Here is a 13,526-nt window from a genome sequence, read left to right on the forward strand (position 1 = left end):
GACCACTTTAAACCAAAACACTTGATCCCATCACGACCAATCACATTCACTGAGGTCACTGGGATGAGACTACAGTGTTCAGGCTCTTTGTGCGTTGCTTGTTTCAACTTCAACTTGCTTCACAGCCGCCGGTGCGTTGCTCACTTTTTCATCATCCCCAGAGGTGCTGCGGACTAGAAGTGTTGGCGACCGCTTTCATTATGAGAAGCAAGACGGACGCTTTAATAACATTTTATCAGTCGCCGCCGATGTGTCGAGCTATAAAGCGCAACGGGGCCTGCACTTTTTCTTGTCGCGCTTTTGGAAGAGCCACGCTGACGTGTTGACTTGCCACAGCCGGCGCCGCCGGCACACGGACAGAGATAGCGTTACTAATGTCTGGCGTATAAGAAAGTGAGTGTGTGATTTTTAAGGAAGACAAAGCCTCAGCAGTTACCTTTTTTTTTCCGAGTCATGCCCAGCTGCTCTCGCTGGTTGCCAGGGAACAGATACAGACGAACGCCGGCTCTTATCTTGTCACTCTCCTCATTTCCTGCAGACCATCTCTCCCTTGTAGCTTCTGTTCCCGTGACGATAGAGATGAAAGGCACCCAGGGACGGGGGACGAAGGGGGGGGGGGGATGCCGCCACTAAGACAACAGTGTGATCACGCTAGATGGAGAGCTTTGTAATGACTATGCAAACAAATGCGAAGCATATGGACCCTCCGTTGCCAGGGACGACGCCCCGACAACAAACCTTTAGGTTTGGCATGGACGCTGGGCGGGGCAAACAAAGAGCATCATCTGAAGGCTCTTATCAGCACAGCAGAGTTTGTTTTATTCAGGCCTTTTTACTGCACCCGACATTACATCATACAAACCCTGTTTCCATATGTGTTGGGAAATTGTGTTAGATGTAAATATAAATGGAATACAATGACTTGCAAATCCTTTTCAACCCATATTCAGTTGAATATGCTACAAAGACAACATATTTAATGTTCAAACTGATAAACATTTTTTTTTGTTGCAAATAATCATTAACTTTATAATTTGATGCCAGTAACACGTGACAAAGAAGTTGGGAACGGTGGCAATAAATACTGATAAAGTTGAGGAATGCTCATCTAACACTTATTTGGAACGTCCCACAGGTGTGGAGGCTAATTGGGAACAGGTGGGTGCCATGATTGGGTATAAAAACAGCTTCCCAAAAAATGCTCAGTCTTTCACAAGAAAGGATGGGGTGAGGTACACCCTTGTCCACAACTGCATGAACAAATAGACAAATAGTTTAAGAACAACGTTTCTCAAAGTGCAATTGCAAGAAATGTAGGGATTTTAACATCTACGATCCATTGGTCTCCATATGTCTAGCATTAAACGATTACAGTTGGTACAAAATGCGGCTGCTAGACTTTTGACAAGAACAAGAAAGTTTGATCACATTACGCCTATACTGGCTCACCTGCACTGGCTTCCTGTGCACTTAAGATGTGACTTTAAGGTTTTACTACTTACGTATAAAATACTACACGGTCTAGCTCCATCCTATCTTGCCGATTGTATTGTACCATATGTCCCGGCAAGAAATCTGTGTTCAAAAGACTCCGGCTTATTAGTGATTTCTAAAGCCCAAAAAAAGTCTGCGGGCTCCAGTACTCTGGAATACCCTCCCGGTAACAGTTTGAGATGCTACCTCAGTAGAAGCATTTAAGTCTCACCTTAAAACACATTTGTATACTCTAGCCTTTAAATAGACCTCCTTTTTAGACCAGTTGATCTGCCGCTTCTTTTCTTTTTTCCTCTGTCCCCCCCTCCCTTGTGGAGGGGGTCCGGTCCAATGACCATGGCTGAAGTACTGGCTGTCCAGAGTCGAGAGCCAGGATGGACCGCTCGTCGTGACCCAGGATGGACCGCTCGCCTGTGTATCGGTTGGGGACATCTCTACACTGCTGATCTGCCTCCGCTTGGGATGGTTTCCTGTGGACGGGACTCTCGCTGCTGTCTTGAATCCGCTTTGAACTGAACTCTCGCGGCTGTGCTGGATCCACTATGGATTGAACTTTCACAGTATCATGTTAGACCCGCTCGACATCCATTGCTTTCGGTCCCATAGAGGGGGTGGGGGGGTTGCCCACATCTGAGGTCCTCTCCAAGGTTTCTCATAGTCATCATTGTCACTGGCGTCCCACTGGGTGTGAATTCTCCCTGCCCACTGGGTGTGAGTTTTTCTTACCCTTATGTGGGTTCTTCCATGGATGTCGTAGTCGTTACGGTTTGTACAGTCCTTTGAGACATTTGTGATTTAGGGCTATATAAATAAACATTGATTGATTGATAATATCATCAAAAGGTATTGTTTTCCTGGTGGAAATCGGGAGAAATTCGGGATAATGGTTTCACCGGGAGATTTTCGGGAGGGGCACTGAAATTCGGGAGTCCCCCGGGAAAATCGGGAGGGTTGGCAAGTATGACTAATACCATACAACCCTACTTTGTACTTAACTATCCATTTCTTCACTAATTATTTCTTATTTAATTACAAAAAACTGTTATCATATTGTATCTGCTAATGTAATTATGTTGTAATTGTTAAAAAAAAAAAAAAAAAAGGCGATACCAATATAGGTTAAGATGTCGATAATTGCCCGGTGGATAATCAGTATATGTTTAGTGTAATATGATGGAGTGCAATAATTATGCTTTGAAATTTGTAATTGAAATCTTTCTGGTCGTAGGCTATTTAGATCAAAGAAGCCAATATACAGCAATATATTATTATTATTGTTATTATGAAAGTGTGTTAAAATGTATGTTTTTTGATTGATAGTCCCTGTGCGTGACACGTTCAAAGTCCATCTGCATGCACGTGCACGCGCACGTTCGCTTGCAGCCTCCTCCAATCAGCCTCGCTTTTATGCGACAATCAAGTGACCGTAAGTATGTGACACGGGGCCTGATTGTGAAGAGTGTGACTCACACTGCTTTGCATATTTACATCGGCGTCGAGTGCTTTTAAAAGCGGAAGCGGGGTGCTCCTTATCGGCTGTGTTTTAAAAAAAATAAAAATAAAGTTAAAAGTCTAAAAATGGCTCTGCGGTCGAGCGCTAAGGATCTGTGATGTCAGGCTGGGAGATGCATGGGCCCGATTAAGCTCTTTTACACAAGCAATTCAATTAAAGTCCTATTTCCATGTTAGCCATTCAGCTGCATAGAAAAGTGGGCCATAACTGTGATTACATTTCAACACAATGATCTGTTGTTCATAAAGAATCATTTGCTTTCCTTCCCGTAACGTTTCCTTTAAAAATACACATATATATTGTTATTTTCCAGAATGTGTCTCCTCCAGTAATGCTGACTGCAGGCTAATGTTCTCCTATCTTATTTCCATTTACCAGCTGGCTGCTGATACATCTCCTACTTCAAGTGTGTCCGTATGAGGGAGCAGTATTTATCGGGACGCCAGGCACGAACTGATGAGAAGAAATTTGTAACGTCTGGTGGGCATCGTGATGCGGGTGGCGCTCTTTCAAGATGCGGATCGGGCTTGGACACAGAGTAAGTTAAGAAATAAAGGTTTATTTAAACTAAAAACAGACTAAGAACAGAAACACTGGCACTAGGCACAAAAGGCAAAACAAACCGAACTAGCATGGGAGCTAGAAAGAACCAAAAGCGTAGCGCGGAAGCTAGCCAGTACAAATTTTTTTTTACCAGAATAGGGAATGGAATCAGGGTCGTCACCAGATGCGTGTACCACAAACTTACAAAGCGAGGACGAGTAAACGGAAAAGGCAGGCTTGAATACAGACAGTGATTACAAACAGGTGTGAGTAAAAAACAAGAGGCAGGTGACACAAATGCGTGACTATAGTAACCGAACAAACAGGAAGTGCCACCAGGAACTAAGGAAGTCAAACACCAACAGAATACGGTACAAAGAAGGAACCAAAACCGGAATAAGACATGATCCGGGCAGCGGAACATGACACAATTATCGGTCTTGGTGGTAAGCTTGCATCAAACATTCTGCATGCTAAAGAAAACACTTTTGAAATTCTTCATCCCCTATGCGCCTCACAAGTTTCAATTTTTAAGCATTATTGTGCAAAAAAACAAAATCAAATTTTTTCCCTATGACTTATACCAGGGGTCGCCATTGGGTCGACCGTGATTGAGCAGTCGATCTTTGGGACCCTCGTGATTGTTTGCGAAAATATATATATATTAAAAAAATGTATTAATATGCTCAAAAGACCTGCCAACAGCCACATAATTTTTCCCTCTGAACACACCCACACGCCTCTGTTTCTGTCTCTCTTCAGCCTCTCACCCCGCTGTTCTCGACACCACGGCCACACCCCCTGAGCACGGCCGCACACTACACCCGCTCGTCTCGCAAGCGCACATGACATGCACAAAAATCATTGGGCTGCAACAATGCATTAAGGCTGACATTTTCTAGCATCTGACATCAAACAACTCTTCCCTCAACCACGACCATCATCGCTCGCCTGTGACGGGACGCTACTAAACCAGATAATGTTTTGTGAATAGAGATGTCCGATAATGGCTTTTTTTTGCCACTATCCGATATTCCGATATAGTCTAACTTTTAATTACCGATTCCGATATCAACCGGGGTTTGGTGGTAGCGGGGGGTGTATATTGTAGCGTCCCGGAAGAGTTAATGCTGCAAAGGGTTCTGGGTATTCGTTCTGTTGTGTTTATGTTGTGTTACGGTGTGGATGTTCTCCCAAAATGTGTGTGTGTGTGTGTGTAAGCCGCATATATTATGTGATTGTTACGCCACGCTGTTTGTATGGAGGATAAGAATGACATTTTGTTGCATTAGCTCATGGTAGCGCAGGATAAAAAATAAATAAGGTGCAGATATAAATAAATTGTACAGATGAATATATTGCACTTTTTCCATATGCATCCACGTTCATGGATGTATGTTATATTGTCTTTATATTCCAGCGAGTTAATCCATTTTTGGGGGAAATTGAGGGGATTATTATGATGCATTCATGGCCTGAGGGAAAAAGCTGTTACAGAATCTGGAAGTTCTGCTTCGGAGGCTGAGGAACCTCTTTCTAGAGTCCAGCAGTGAAAACAGTCCTTGGTGGGGGTGGGAGGAGTCTCTGCAGATTTTCTGAGCCCTGGTCAGGCAGCGGCTTTTTGCGATCTCCTGGATAGGAGGAAGAGGAGTCCTGATGATCCTTTCCGCGGTCCTCACCACTCTCTGCAGACTTCCAGTCTGAGGCACTGCAGGCTCCAGTCCAGACAGAGATGCTGTTGGTCAGTAGGTTCTCTATAGTGCCTCTGTAGAATGTGGTGAGAATGGGGGGAGGGAGCTGTGCGCTTTTCATCTGACGCAAAAAGGGCATGCGCTGCTGAGCTCTTTTTACAAGAGCTCCGGTGTGTAGGGACCAGGTCATATTGTCAGTTATCTGCACCCTCAGGAACTTGGTGCTGCTTACCATCTCTACCGATGTCCCGTTGATGAAGTGTAGAGCGTGGCTGGACTGGTGCCTTCTGAAGTCAACGATGAGCTCCTTGGTCTTGTCGACGTTCACATAGTATTCTGCATTTCAAACTACAACTATTCTCTATAGATGTGTTTTGTGTTCATATTTTGGTTTTACATAATTTCTTATGGGAAAAATTGCTTGTTTTTTTTTCCGGTTTGTGTTTATCGAATAGAAAATTAAATTACTGTTGTACAGTCGGGCTTCACGGTGGCAGAGGGATTAGTACGTCTGCCTCACAATACGAAGGTCCTGAGTAGTCCTGGGTTCAATCCCGGGCTCGGGATCTTTCTGTGTGGAGTTTGCATGTCCTCCCTGTGATTGCGTGGGTTCCCTCCGGGTACTCCGGCTTCCTCCCACCTCCAAAGACATGCACCTGGGGATAGGTTGATTGGCAACACTAAATTGGCCCTAGCGTGTGAATGTGACTGTGAATGTTGTCTGTCTATCTGTGTTGGCCCTGCGATGAGGTGGCGACTTGTCCAGGGTGTACGCCGCCTTCCGCCCGATTGTAGCTGAGATAGGCACCAGGGAATAAGCGGTAGGAAATGGATGGATGGACAGATGGAAATCCAGCTTCTTTATCTGGTCATGATTGGTATGTACTGTACGTATAATTGATATAATCTTTCATACCCCAGCCTGTCATCCTGTCATCTGGTTACAGCACATTCATTTTCCACTTTAATCACTTACATCGTAACAATAAAGGCTTTGTTTGTGTAGGATGAGGGTGACATTTTGAGGATGTGACTGATGCATTGATGTACATCCTTGCGTGTCTTGGATTAACATTTAAATTATTCACAAAAGGATAAAAATGGCCACACAGGGAAAAGCTCATTTTAGATATAGCCCCTTTAGTTCTTCTGGAAAGTTCAGTCCCTCCTCCAATCGGCAATGTGATGAGTCTTTTATCAAGTCCTTCAGCTGACATGTCTACTAATCACCGGTCGACAACTTTCTCACGAGTCAGCCAACCTGCCTGGCCAGGTCCCAGCATGCCATTGGCCCCCTTGTTCCTCCACTCATGTGATGGTCCTTCATTCACACCTTCTATCTGTATTCTTGTCTTCCATTCACACCTCTTCTCTCGCACACATGACCTCGCCTCTCGGACACCAGGGCCAACACTCGATGGAACGCTTCAATCTACATTTTTTTAAATTTTAACGGACTATGCTGTCACGTTGCACTGTCGCTACTACAGCAGAACCTCTATGTACAAACTTAGTTGCTCCTTGAACATGGTTCGTAAATTGAAAAGTTTGTATTGTGAAGTTGAGTTCCACATAAGACACAATGAAAAACATGAATAATTGGTGGTAGCCATAAGAAAAGTCCCTATTTTAGTATATTGCACACTTTGAAAACAATATTTTATGCATATATATATATATATATATATATATATATACACAGTGGGGCAAAAAAGTATTTAGTCAGCCACCGATTGTGCAAGTTCTCCCACTTAAAATGATGACAGAGGTCTGTAATTTTCATCATAGGTACACTTCAACTGTGAGAGACAGAATGTGAAAAAAAAATCCAGGAATTTACATTGTAGGAATTTTAAAGAATTTATTTGTAAATTATGGTGGAAAATAAGTATTTAGTCAACCATTCAAAGCTCTCACTGATGGAAGGAGGTTTTGGCTCAAAATCTCACGATACATGGCCCCATTCATTCTTTCCTTAAAACGGATCAATCGTCCTGTCCCCTTAGCAGAAAAACAGCCCCAAAGCATGATGTTTCCACCCCCATGCTTCACAGTAGGTATGGTGTTCTTGGGATGCAACTCAGTATTCTTCTTCCTCCAAACACGACGAGTTGAGTTTATACCAAAAAGTTCTATTTTGGTTTCATCTGACCACATGACATTCTCCCAATCTTCTGCTGTAACAACCATGTATCCATTTTGGTAGAAACTCAACTCGTCGTGTTTGGAGGAAGAACCAACACAGATAGACAGGCAACATTCACACTCACATTCACACACTCAGGCCAATTTAGTGTTGCAATCAAACTATCCCAAAGTGCATATCTTTTTAGTGCATAATCTTATTTTTTCACTAATGTTTGCACTTTATGATCGCACTCAGCAATGGCATATTTATTTTTTTGTAGCCCTTTGTCTTTTGCCCTTTTTATTTTAAAAATGATTTTTTTTTTAAAGATTCATTTTGAAATTAAAGTCCTGTTCACATACTGCTTGTTTAAAATAGAATGGGCAAAAAATTGTCATAATTTCAATATTGATCAAAATAATCGGAATCATTATTTTGACCATAACCGTGCAGTGCTACCAGTAACCCGTGCCAGCAATCTGAGGGTTACTGGTTCAATCCCCGACTTCTACCATCCTAGTCACGTCCGTTGTGTCCTTGAGCAAGACACTTCACCCTTGCTCCTGATGGGTCCTGGTCAGCGCCTTGCATGGCAGCTCCTGCCATCAGTGTGTGAATGTGTGTGTAAATGGGTGAATGTGGAAATACTGTCAAAGCGCTTTGGGCTCCTTTAAAAAGGGGTAGAAAAGCGCTATTCAAGTACAACCATTTACCATTTCCAGCGGCACACAAAATTAATAAATGAATGAATACGTCCATACACTGGGACATGTTTCGAGGCACATTTGGGGCAATCCATAAGTTTGTAAACCAAGAAGTGTGCAAAATATTGGAGTATGTAATAGGTTCCATTGTATTTGTTGTACTTTGTTTAAAATGTTGTTAATGTTTAGAAAAACGTGTTCGATCGAGTGACACTAGCATAGCTGGTAGCTGAAGTGCTAACATCAACCTCACATTTTAACAGCAACATCATGCTGGGTGAGCAAAAAAACTAAACTTTTTAGACTCCCAACTCCAACGTCTGTACCTGACTGACATATCTGGCACAGACCAGGTCACAGGTCAGCACGTGGACAGCATGACGTGTCCCACGGTCCCTCTGCACCGCCGTCAAAACTTCATATGTTTAATCTCCATCGTCCCCCTTTTCTTTCACCTCCATTTATCTGCGGCGCCTGTGATAAATGACGACAGGCGGCAGGGGACGGTCCCCGCTATCATCAACGGCGCCTGTGATAAATGACGACAAGCGGTAGGGGACGGTCCCCGCTATCATCAGCGGCGCCGGCGGGACTTTCAGCGAGGGCATCTTTTTAATGTCCTGGGCTAAAAGATATCGATACAGTCCTATATAATAATTTACGCCGTATCGCAGCTGCCGTGCTTGGTAACGTACACACCTGGGGTATGACGCCGCGCTGCAGTGGCACAATACGTGTTCCCAACAGGTCGTGATGAAAGCTCTCCTTGTGTGACAACAGCAGTGGAGGAGATTTTCCATCCTTAGCGCCGCTAATGTAATAACGATGGCTTCTGCAGGTTGAAGTGTGAGCTCTTTGCAGTCCGTTAGCATTGCCGGAAGGAGGCCTCATTGTTAATTAAAGTCCTAATTGGCAATCAGGTATAATGCATGACAGGACAGGCCATTAGGGCTTCTTTTTGTCTCTGTCTCTAGGACCTTAAAGGCCTACTGAAATGAGATTTTCTTATTCAAACAGGGATAGCAGGTCCATTCTATGTGTCATACTTGATCGTTTCGCGAAATTGCCATTTATTTTGCTGAAAGGATTTAATAGAGAACATCGACGATAACGTTTGCAACTTTTGGTCGCTAATAAAAAAGCCTTGCCTTTACCGGAAGTAGCAGACGATGTGCGCGGGACGTCACGGGTTGTAAGGCTCCTCACATCCTCACATTGTTTACAATGTGAGCCTCCAGCAGCGAGAGCTATTCGGACCGAGAAAGCGACAATTTCCCCATTATTTGAGCGAGGATGAAAGATTCGTGGATGAGGAAATTTAGAGTGAAGGACTTGAAGAAGAAAAAAAAAGGCGATTGCAGTGAGAGCGATTCAGATGTTTTTAGACACATTTACTGGGATAATTCTGGGAAATCCCTTATCTGCCTATTGTGTTGCTGGTGTTTTAGTGAGTTAAATAGTACCTCATAGTCCTAGGGGTGCGTCCACTGGTGTGTTGACGGCAGTCTCTCTGAGGGAAGTCACAAAGCTGCAGCAGGACAGAAGCGCCACTGATCTCCGGTAAGAGGCGATTTATTACCACAATTTTCCCACCGAAAACTGACGGTTGACATATAGTCGGGATCCACCGCTCTGATCCATAGTAAAGCTTCACCTCCGGGAATTTTAAACAAGGAAACACCGCGTGTTGTTGTGGCTAAAGGCTAAAAGCTTCCCACCTCTATCTTTCTACTTTGACTTCTCCATTATTAATTGGACAAATTGCAAAAGATTCAGCAACACAGATGTCCAAAATACTGTGTAACTGCGCGATGAAAAGAAACGACTTTTAGCCGTAAGTGGTGCTGGGCTAATATGTCCCCGCCAACCAATAACGTCACAAACACGCGTCATCATTCCGCGACGTTTTCAGCAGGACACTTCGCCGGAAATTTAAAATTGCAATTTAGTCAACTAAACCGGCCGTATTGGCATGTGTTGCAATGTTAATATTTCATCATTGATATATAAACTATCAGACTGCGTGGTCGGTAGTAGTGGGTTTCAGTAGGCCTTTAATGTTCTCTTTGTAAACAATCTAACAAGTCCAATGTTGTAAATTTTTCAAAAATTCAAAATGTGTGTCTCAGAGGTGCCACAATAGCATAGCGAAAGTGTGTTGGTCTTAATGCTGGAGTGTATGCCATTTTGCCAGTTTGTAGCTTTGAAGGGAAACAATTTTATTTGTCAATCACTTCACAATCCTTATTTAAGACAAGACCACATATTTCTTTTTTGTCAATCAATCATTCAATCAAAGTTTATTTATATAGCCCTGAATCACAAGTGTCTCAAAGGGCTGCACAAGCCACAACGGCATCCTCGGCTCACATCCCACATCAGGGCACGGAACAACTCACAACCCAGTGAGATGTCAATGTGAATGACTATGAGAAACCTTGGAGAGGACCGTAGATGTGGACCCCACCCCAACCCCCTCCTCTAGAGGAGACCAGATGCAATGGTTGTCGAGTGGGTCTGACATAATAGTGAAAGTCCAGTCCATGGTGGGGCCAGCAGGAGATCATCCCGAGCAGAGACGAGTCAGCAGCGCAGAGATGTCCCCAACCGGGAACAAGGTACGGCGTGGCGAAGTTGGGAGAGTGGCCGTGCCGGCAATCTGAGGGTTACTGGTTCAATCCCCACCTTCTACCATCCTAGTCACGTCCGTTGTGTCCTTGAGCAAGACACTTCACCCTTGCTCCTGATGGGTCCTGGTTAACGCCTTGCATGGCAGCTCCCGCCAGCAGTGTGTGAATGGGTGAATGTGGAAATACTGTCAAAGCGCCTTGGGCTCCTTAAAAAGGGGTAGAAAAGCGCTATACAAGTACAACCATTTACCATTTTACCATTTAACTGATGCACAGGCGAGCGGTCCACCCCGGGGTCCAGACTCTGGACAGCCATCACTTCATCCATGGCCACCAGACCTGTTAACCCCCCCCACCACCCGCTCTCTTCCACAAGGGAGAGGGGGGCAGAGAAGAAAAGGAAAAAAAAGGCAGATCAACTGGTCTAAAAAGGGGCTCTATTTAAATGTTAGCGTACACAAATGAGTTTTAAGATGGGACTTAAAGGCCTACTGAAATGAGATGTTCTTATTTAAATGGGGATAGCAGGTCCATTCTATGTGTCATACTTGATCATTTCGCAATATTGCCATATTTTTGCTGAAAGATTTTAGTAGAGAACATCGACGATAAAGTTCGCAACTTTTGGTCGCTAATAAAAACGCCTTGAAGTAGAAGCCGATGTGCGCGTGACGTCACGGGTTGTGGAGCTCCTCACATCCTTACATTGTTTACAATCATGGCCACCAGCAGCTAGAGCGATTCGGACAGAGAAAGCAACGATTTCCCCAATTTGAGCAAGGATGAAAGATTTGTGGATGAGGATAGTGAGAGTGAAGCGGTTGGGGGCGTAGTCGGGGGCGTGGTTGGGGCAAGCCGTGGTTAAGAGGGGAGGAGTATATTTCCATCTATAATTCACCAACTCGAGTATTTCATATATATTTCATATATATATATATATATATATATATATATATATCCCGCTTATTCCCTTTCCCTTAGGGGTCGCGGGGGGAGCTGGTGCCTATCTCAGCTACAATCGGGCGAAAGGCGGTGTTCACCCTGGACAAGTTGCCAACTCATCGCAGGGCCAACACGGATAGACAGACAACATTTATATATATATATATATGTGTGTGTATATATATATATATATATATATATATATATATATATATATGTGTATGTATGTATGAAATATTTGACTTTCAGTGAATTCTAGCTATATATATTTATCTTATTAAATAAAATAAATAGTTGAATTTCAGACGGCACCTATCAAATACACAGTAATAAAAAAAAACTGTTGTTCTACTAACTGTACTGTGCTTGCTGGTTAATAAAAACAACAACAACACTTACCTTTCACTATTCGAGTAACCTTTGTCCTGCCATTTGCGTACCGGCGAGAGTCACTTGCCCTCAGGTGCGCAACACCACCTAAATCGTTGGCCAATCAAAAAGAAACCCCATAACGCTATAGCCAACATTCACCAGGAGATGGCGACAGACAACATAGAATCACTCTATTACAGACGGCGTTGCCATGGCTGTAACTTCCTCGTTTTTCTGCTTCGTCTCCTTGTGTGTGCAGTTTTTTATTAAAATCCGTACATGTTGTAACGTGATTGGGCAGGCAAGCTGTTTATATAGTGGGAAAGCGGACGTGAAAACAGGCTGTCCCCACTCAGGTCCGCATGGAGCTGCAGGGGGTGTGGCCTCCAGCTCTGCTGAATTTCGGGAGATTTTCGGGAGAAAATTTCTTCCGGGAGGTTTTCGGGGAGTCTCCCGGAAAATCCGGGAGGGCTGGCAAGTATGGTTACCGGGAGGGGGGGGGGGTGGCTTTACATAGTACTTACATTGCATATCAGTCCTAACTGAATTTTAAAGTGTTTTAGTCCATGCGTGTTGTTGAAGTGTTATGAGCTGGTGGTCTTTAAGCATGCAAGCGTGACATCAGTACACCGCTGCTATTTCAAAGAGCCGTGAATTAGTGCTCTTCAACACCCAGGTCCATAACGTAACACGAGGCGGTGCAATTGTAATTGGGTTAATTACTGCTGCTCTTGTGCACGAGCCTCCCACAACCACTCATAGTCACACACACAGACACACGCACACACGCACACACGGACGCACACTCTTATTGGGTTGAGAGGTCACACCCGCCCACGCCGCCGTCATGAAAAGCTCCCAAAAGAGCACTGCTTAGAGGATGTCAGGCGGTATTGAATTCCTTTTAAGCCTTTTGAGGAGCCCACACAGCAGATCTCTCTATGTACAGACGCCGTATTGGATTGTTAAAGCTTATAGATTCATCACAGGGTCCGAAAGATCCCTGTTTGTAGTTCTCTTGCTAGGTTTTTTTTTGTGGCCGAGCTGCAGGATGAGACTTGGAAGAATAATTATGTATATATTATCACACTAACTTTAGAATGATTAAAGTCTGTTGCTTTAGTTATTAGCTATTGTGCTCAAGTTACACTTTTTCTAATCTGTGCAAAGACAAAACTTCTTGTCTGAGGGGTGGTCTCTGCCACAGATGTTATCTTTGTTTTAACCCGCTAAGAGCCAAGGACTTCAAGGACCTCATTGAAGATAAGAAGACAACACGCAGACGCATTCCGTCCCGTACTGTGCGTCCTGGAACTGATTTGCATAATATATGTGACCAGTCCTTTTAGAGGCGGCCTCAGTGATGTTGACTATGGAACTCTGGATAAAAAGAGGGACGCGGGAGCTGAACCTGAGAGCGTAGGGCGAGACTGTGACTAAGTGTTCAGCGCCATGCGTTCTCCTCATGAGCTATATTGAACTCTGTCTCTGCTCGGTTCCTTGCTTCTT

General features: G+C 44.0%; 1 long non-coding RNA gene across 1 annotated transcript in view; it reads left to right on the top strand.

Annotated features, from left to right (window-relative positions):
- The window catches only part of LOC133555654 (uncharacterized), an 83,668-nt gene extending 80,131 nt beyond the window's left edge, over positions 1–3,537 (top strand). The window contains exon 3 of the long non-coding RNA XR_009807353.1: positions 3,386–3,537. This is a non-coding gene — a long non-coding RNA (uncharacterized LOC133555654). The remainder of the gene's footprint in view (positions 1–3,385) is intronic.
- The last annotated feature ends 9,989 nt before the right edge of the window (positions 3,538–13,526 follow it).

This window comes from Nerophis ophidion, linkage group LG07 (genome assembly GCF_033978795.1).
Source record: "Nerophis ophidion isolate RoL-2023_Sa linkage group LG07, RoL_Noph_v1.0, whole genome shotgun sequence".
Classification (NCBI taxonomy): Eukaryota; Metazoa; Chordata; class Actinopteri; order Syngnathiformes; family Syngnathidae; genus Nerophis; species Nerophis ophidion.